Here is an 8,367-nt window from a genome sequence, read left to right on the forward strand (position 1 = left end):
AGTCATTCAAATTGATCTGGACTATATAAACTCGAGGATACATAATTTCAGAACGCAGGCCTATCTATCAGTTGATACATTACAAAAGGCGTGGACAAAAATTGTTACACTAAAGGAAAGAGAACAAAGAAGGAAGATAAGAAGTGAGAGAAGAATAAACAGTGCAAGAGAGAGAGAGAGAGAGAGAGAGAGAGAGAGAGAGAGAGAGAGAGAGAGAGAGAGAGAGAGAATTAATCAGTTTCCCGTTCATGTCCACTGGTAGACCTTGTTTCTTCGTTTATATATATATATATATATATATATATATATATATATATATATATATATATATATATATATATATATATATATCATTTATCTTTTACTTATTTATTTCTCTATCTATTTATCTACCTCTTTTCTCGGGTGTCAGTAATAAACTACCAAAGCAATGAATAGTCTTATCAAGTTTCCCGTTCTTGGATACTTATGGCGCTCTCTCTCTCTCTCTCTCTCTCTCTCTCTCTCTCTCTCTCTCTCTTTACATATTTGATTTTATTATTTTATTTTATTTTTTAGGCATTCTTTTTTTATTTAATCATGTTATTTTCATTTTGTTTATTTTTAAGAACTGACACCCGACACAGATCAGCTGTGTTTTATTCCTATAACTTATCTATTTTGTACTTTCCTTTTTTAATTCATCTATTTTTTTCTGTTTTCATTTTCTGAAAACAGCAACACAGCAGTTATCCAACCCTCCACCCCCGTCCCTACGCTGTCTCACACCTAACAGTCTTTGGTGGCGGTGATGGGAGACACTGTGCAGACCCCTCGCTATCCTCAAATGCTGTACTCTCACCTTCACTAATTTCCAAGGGCTCCAGTTGAAGATACTCGTGTTTTCAAGAGTATTTCTTTGGTTCTAGTCAGAGAATGACAAGATTTCTAGTTTATCAAAAGGAGAAACAGTCTTGAAAACCTGGCTACTTGCCTCTGTGACCTTGGAAAATTGTCGCAGTGACAAGGAAAGACGTTTCTGAATACAGCCATACCAACCACGACTACAAACACAAACATTCTCTAAAAACGCGTCCTTCTGTAAACTAGTTATGCATTTTGACTCAGAATTAAGGTCACGACGATTTTCAGTTCATTACTTCATTTGCTTGACCATTCATAGAGTCCAATGCAGAACAACTGGCGTTCCGTATTAGTTAAAAAAAAAAAAACGCAACATTGCAATTCAATATGGAACGATTCTGTATTTCAAGGGACAGGTGGTCACTCTGGAAGGAAGGAAGGAAGGAAGGAAGGATGGTAGGGAGTGAGGGAGGTAGAAAGCGAGGAAGTAGAGGGGAAAAGTAATAGTAGAAGTGGCAGTAGTAGTAGTAGTAGTAGTAGTAGTAGTAGTAGTAGTAGTAGTAGTGGTAGTAGTAGTTTGTAATGTAAACATCAACAACAAATTATTAATACGAATTTGACAGGCAGTGAAGGATGGATAGATATAATGACCAATAGATAGACAGACTGATAAATAGATAAATAGATAATTGACATTTATCCAATACCAGTTAAGTAGTAATCTTTCCTTACCTACTCTTAGATAAGTCTCTTGATCATGCAACAACAACAACAGTTACTACTATTACTACTACTACTACTATTACACACATACACGCACGTAAAACTCACCTGGACAGACAGACAGTGAGGCGTGGACGAGCACACACACACACCCAGGTAATGACGACACACGCACGCACGCACACACACACACACACACACACACACACACACACAGTCAGTCAGTTCCCGCCAAGCTCGGATTACGTTTAAAAGTTTCACTATAAATCTGTTTCCAGTATTTCCGCTGTTCACTTCACTGTACCAACACCGTCACTAGTGTAGGTCAGCGGCCACGTGACGGCCCGTGACGCGCTGAGGTAACCACACAGGTGTAACACAGTGTTATAGTATACAGGGGTCCTCACGAGGCACACGAGCGCGGTGGATACACAGCCTCCCTTTCCACTGTCTCATGGGCAACTGAGGCCGTGCTTGTGTTGTGGTGAAAATTGGGAGAAAAAGGCGAGCTGGTAACTTTATCCCCGTCGCTCAGTGAGGAAAGTTGCCATGTTTGCTATTAGATCCTGTGTTTTTTACGTTATTTTCTTATTATTTTTCTCTCTATCTGTCTCTCTCTTTTCTTTCTCTCTCTCTCTCACTCTTGCCGTCCGTGAAGGTCAGCGTTGCGGAAAACTTGTTGAAAATGGACGGATAAAAACTGGGACTCTGTTTGTTAACTTGAGGAGCACGTGCGAGAGAGAGAGAGAGAGAGAGAGAGAGAGAGAGAGAGAGAGATTCAACATTCCTTACAGTCATTTCTAACAATTCCTTCGATTCCTCATTCTCTCTCTCTCTCTCTCTCTCTCTCTCTCTCATCAAGGACGTGACGATACAGTTTAGTTTTGAATGTATTGCGTTTCGCTGCATGATTTTAATTATTGCATGAGAGAGAGAGAGAGAGAGAGAGAGAGAGAGAGAGAGAGAGAGAGAGAGAGAGAAAGAAAGAAAAAAAAAGTGAATAACCAACGAGAATGAACCTGACTTACCTTTCTTTATTTCTATCTATTTATTTATCTATTTTATTTTATTTACTTATTATTTCTTTTGTGAGTGTGTGTGTGTGTGTGTGTGTGTGTGTGTAAAAGGGGAAATCTGGATAAGAGCAACGAAAACGATTAGACAAAAAAGGCCCACTCACATGCCAGTCCCCGAGCAGATCCGAGAGAGTTGGCCCAAAGAACGGGACAGAATGAAGGGTGGAAGTGTGGAATTGTGATATGCAAGAGAAGGGGAAAAGAAAAAAAAATAAAAGTGGTTGTGTGGATGAGGAGAAAAGAGGATGGAATGTGTTGAAACCTCCCTCTTATCAAATGAGTTCAGGTCACACGAGGATGGAAACACTAAAGAGAGGGGAAACATAATGAGGTAATTGAATGTGTTTTCAGTGACAATCTAACAAACTTCTCTATTTTTTCTTTTGTTTTTTTCACTAGAAGACTCAGTATGCGATAGACTTGGGATAGTACAAATTTTAATGGATGTTGTGTGTGTGTGTGTGTGTGTGTGTGTGTGTGTGTGTGTGTGTGTGTGTGTGTGTGTGTGTGTGTGTGTCACTTTACCGTGATATTCGTTAATGGTAAATGGTGAATGGCAAATTATTAATGGTGAATGGTGAATGGTGGAGATATGTAGGTATATTTAATACTGGGACTTGACAGTAGTATTAAATATTCCTACTATATCCACCAATAGCGTTACGTTAGGTTAGGTTAGGTTAGGCTACTACATGTGATGCTGCCGTCTGATGCTCTGTCCTGCACGAGCTCCCCTGCAGGCACGTGTTACAGACATGAATGAGACACGTGTAGTCTCATCGCCTTACCATTCAGCGGGACGACCTGAAGGACACGCCAAATTCTCTCTCTCTCTCTCTCTCTCTCTCTCTCTACGTCAGATCAATACCAGTAATCTTGGCGGGAGTCCCACGAAGCCACACAGCCTGCAGGATTATCACGCAGGCCGCCTGACCCGCGCCACTCTGGGTAGGCTGTTAGAGAAGCAGGCCGGGCAAACTACGATAGAGTAAGATAGGGCGGGGAAAGCTTAGGTAGGTTATGAATTGAAGGTTAAGAAGGGAAGATTGGTGTATGTTAAGGAAGATTGTGTTATAATAGGCGTTAGGATAAAGTTAGGAGGGTAGGTTAAAGTAGGTCAGAATAGGTTACGAAAGGTTTGAAAAGCTGAGTTAGGGTTAGATTAGGTCCAGTTAGGTTACGTTAGAAGTTGAGGTTATGTGTAAGCACGGTTAGGTTAGATTAGGTAGCTACAGTTAGGTTAGATTAGAAGTTTAGATAATGCGCGTTAGATAAGATAAGGTCAAAGGTAAGTTAGAGCAGAGTAGGTTATGAGGAGGCAGCGACATCTAACAGGCCGTTCATGACTCCCTCTCGCAGTGGTACGGAGGGGAGACTGGGAGGGAGGAGGTCATCAGGTCAGTGTAGCTACGGGAGGCTTCAAAGGGGCGGCGGGCGGCGGGCGGTATTGTTCTCCATCAAACACCCTCACACCGACGCACACATGTGGCTTCCTTTAACGAACTTGCCTTATTTTCAAACACTTTGCTTTCTCAACACAGCAGTTTTCAAAGGCCACTGAGATTATAAGTCGGGTTCCTGAAAGTATTTGTGTTGTTGACCATGTAGAAATCTTGTTAACCTGTCACTGTAACCATGAAAACACTTGTAAAAATCCGATTAAGTTTGTTTGAATGTAGAGGAGGTGGTTTCTGCTTTTAATAATGTAGAAACATCTTGTTAATCTGTCACTGTAACAATAAAAGCACCTACACACCAACGAAACCACTTCAAGTAGAGTCCTTTAAATGTAGAGGTGCCATTTTCTGAAACACAACTGTTTTCAAAGCACACTGAGATTATTAGTCGGCTTCCTGAGAGTGTTTGTGCTGCTGTTAATGAGTCACTATAACTGTGAAAACATCTATAAACTTCAAACACAGTTCTTTAAATGTAGAGGAGGTGCCACATCCTGAAACACAACAATTTTGAAGGCAACAGATATCAGTAGTCAAGTTTTGGAGAGTGTCTGTACTATTACTGATTTATAAATCATGTTAACAATAATAAACACATAAAAACCAGTATAACCTCAAGTGATAACAGTCCTTTGACTAAAGAGGAGGCGACATTTCCTGAAACACTACTGCGCACACTTGAGTGTCTTTTGAGGAGCTCTAATCAAAGTGACACAGGCAACCAAGGGTGTTTCTTTATGGTTCTGGTGACAAATTAATAACTATTTTACATTATCAACAGAATAAACACGCTTGAAAACCAGTTTAATCGTCAGAGAGAGAGAGAGAGAGAGAGAGAGAGAGAGAGAGAGATTGAACAAAGCGTTTCAGAATAAGGGTTTTCAGGGGGTGTTATACGTACAGCCAGCCAATGACTAAAGGAAGAACATTGTTGTGTGAAGTGTAAGACCTCACCACTTTCTTCACATTTCTCTGCTTATTTCATGCTGTTCCATCACCCACAAACTAATCAAACACTTATTTCCATTCAACAACCAGCTTTGAACATTATACGCATTAGTTGAATATTTAATTAAAAAAAAAAAAATTACAGTTTTCTCTTAGATTACTAATACTATTGGCTAGAGAGAGAGAGAGAGAGAGAGAGAGAGAGAGAGAGAGACATGATGATGATAATAATAATAATAACAACGACTACTGCAACTTCTATTACCAAGACCTTGAACACGACTCTCTCTCTCTCTCTCTCTCTCTCTCTCTCTGGTAAGCAACAATGACCGTCATACTGATAGTAATACATAGAAGAACGACTGTGTGTGTGTGTGTGTGTGTGTGTGTGTTAGTGGACAGTGTTACCATGTCCTCGCACGTTCCACACGCATGCGCTGTTCATCTTAACGTGCGCCGTATAATTTCCCTTCATTGCCCTTTATATTCCTGTAGCATTGCTGGGGCTGGCTGGCTGGCTGGCTGGCTGGCTCACTCTCTCGTAAATCATGACTCTGCTCCTTCCTCATAAATCCTGAGTCTTTGTCATAATTTGCTTTGCCTTGCTTTTCCTTTCCTGGGAGACAATTGGAGGGTCTCTTCATCTATTTTTACGGGTTTTTTTTTTAACAGAGAGAGAGAGAGAGAGAGAGAGAGTTTGTGCGTGTGTGAGTGAATAAGCGTTTATTATTTCCTTAGCTTTGTTATGTTATGTTATCTATATCAAGGTTTGTGGGACGTTTGTATCATCGCTATACTCTCTTATGATCATCTGGTGCAGTGCTATCATCGTCATCATCATCATCATCATCATCATCATAATCGCTATCGTTATCACCATCGCCATCATTACCCTCAGTATTTTAATCATGCAGTATTACCTAAACGTTTAATTTTCTATAACAACAACAACAACCAACAACAAATAACAACGCCAACATCTACTATTACTACTACTACTACACCTACTACTACTACTACTACTACTACTACTACTACTACTACTTCTGCTGCCACTTCTGCTGCCACTACTACTACTACTACTACTACTAATACTACACTCTTAACTTAACTCGGTCACTAGAATATAACAAAACTCTAATAAAAGAATTCATTACAATGTTTATTATCTTTTTACTACTAGAGACTGTCATTCAAACGCCACAGAGATGATTAGTCAGACTCACTTTGGTGAACGCTTGCTAAACTACCATCCTCTCACGCCATTAACTTTACTGCACTCTGTCACAAGTACATAGAAGAGATGGGAGGATAGAGTGTCTGTAGAAGTAAGGAGTGTTTCATAAAGTCACACAAATTTTGCTGATCGATGCTCTTACTGACTGGCTGGTCTACGTGATTAGAGAACCATTACCAACCTCAATCTTATTCTCTGTCAATGTATTATCAGCAAAAGCATAAAATTAACAATACAAAGACTATGAGAAAATACTGCAAGCACGGTCATCACGTTTTATTATAGTTATACATAAAATTATTTCTAAATTCTTGTAAAAGAAGAAAACTAAAATTCTTATAGGGGTAACATTAACAACTTGATTCAAATTTGTAGGAAATAACTTAGTATATTATCATTATTATTTATTTTATTTCTTTTTTCGGAAACAAAGAAGCGTGAGAATGACGAATATATATCTAAATGTTGCTGGTAAATAATATGGAGGAAATTTTGCAATTCTTTTCTCTCTTTGGGAAGTTGATGTTATAAGTGGTGGTGACCCTCCCTTATGCATAAGAAAATTCATAATAATAATGAATAAAAAAAATCCTTGATGACACCACTGCAAACAAGCAACATTTCGAGCAGGTAAAAAAAATAGTGAGTAAGTATCAGGATCATTTATATGGTAGAGATGTATTTCAACGTTTCCCTCGCTTCATCATTCTAATAACTCATTATTTTACAAGGAAAGTAAGAAATGATTAGATGTAAAACTATTGTGACTGAACATAGATAAAATTATATCGACCATTAGAATAATATAATGATTATAGAACTATAATTATGTTAGTGCATTCTCATAAGACAGGTTTAAGAAAACACATGACTGCTTAATCTCACAGACAGAAATGAAGGCAGGCAACAACACATACTATTCTTCAGTCCCTGTTAAGAATTGGTATCGTGTGCAGCACTTATGAACCAAAGTTCTAACCTCCATGCACTACTCTCATCAATTCTCCAACACCCACAGCCACCAGGGTCACTGCCACTACAGACACTGTCATCAAGGACACCACATTCAAGGACAATGCCACGAAATACACAGGCACCACAAACACTGCCACCACAGACATCGCCATCACAGACACTGCCACCACATTCACTGCCACCACAGACACTACCACCACGGACACCGCCATAACAGAAACAGCCACGACAGACACTGTCACCACAGACAGTGCCACAAAAGATACTGCCACAACAGACTGCGCCATCATAGCCAGCCACTCTCACCAAAGACACTGCCAACACAAAGAGCGCCATCAGAAATACTCTCACTACAGACATTGCCATCACAGACAATGCCCTCATACATACTGCCACCACAAACACTGCCACCACAGACAGAGTCATCACAGAAACTGCCACCAAAGACATTGCCAACACAGACAGCGCCATCACAAACAATGCAACCAAAGACATTGCCAACACAGACAGCGTCATTGCAAAACCTACCACCACAGAAACTGCCACCATGGACCTTACCATCATAGATATTGCCACCAGGGACACTATAGACATTGCTACCACTGAGACTGCTACCACAGACATTGCCATAACAACCACTACAACCACAGACACAGCTACCACAGATACTGCCATCTCAAACAATGCCATAACAGAAACTATTATCAGACACTATCACCACAGACATTGCCATCACAGAAACTGCCATCACAGATATTGCCATCTCACACACTGCCACCACAGAAATTACTAAAACAGACACTGTAACAACATGTATTGCTACCACAGACGCTGCAATCAAAGACACTGCCTCCACAGACACAATCATCACAGACACTGCCATCACAGACCTTACATCACAGACACTGCCACCACAAACACGACCACCATAGACATTGCCATCAGAGACACTGCCACCACAGACACGGCCACCATAGACATTGCCATCAGAGACACTGCCACCACAGACACTGTAACCAAATACATTGCAATCACAGACACTGCCAACAGAGACACTGCCACCACAGACACGACCACCATAGACATTGCCATCAGAGACACTGCCACC

General features: G+C 40.2%; 1 pseudogene; it reads left to right on the top strand.

The window, feature by feature from the left end:
• Window positions 1-8,052, top strand: part of LOC123514895 — a 33,061-nt pseudogene extending 25,009 nt beyond the window's left edge.
• Window positions 8,053-8,367: the final 315 nt, after the last annotated feature.

Source organism: Portunus trituberculatus, chromosome 38 (assembly GCF_017591435.1).
Source record: "Portunus trituberculatus isolate SZX2019 chromosome 38, ASM1759143v1, whole genome shotgun sequence".
Taxonomy (NCBI): Eukaryota; Metazoa; Arthropoda; class Malacostraca; order Decapoda; family Portunidae; genus Portunus; species Portunus trituberculatus.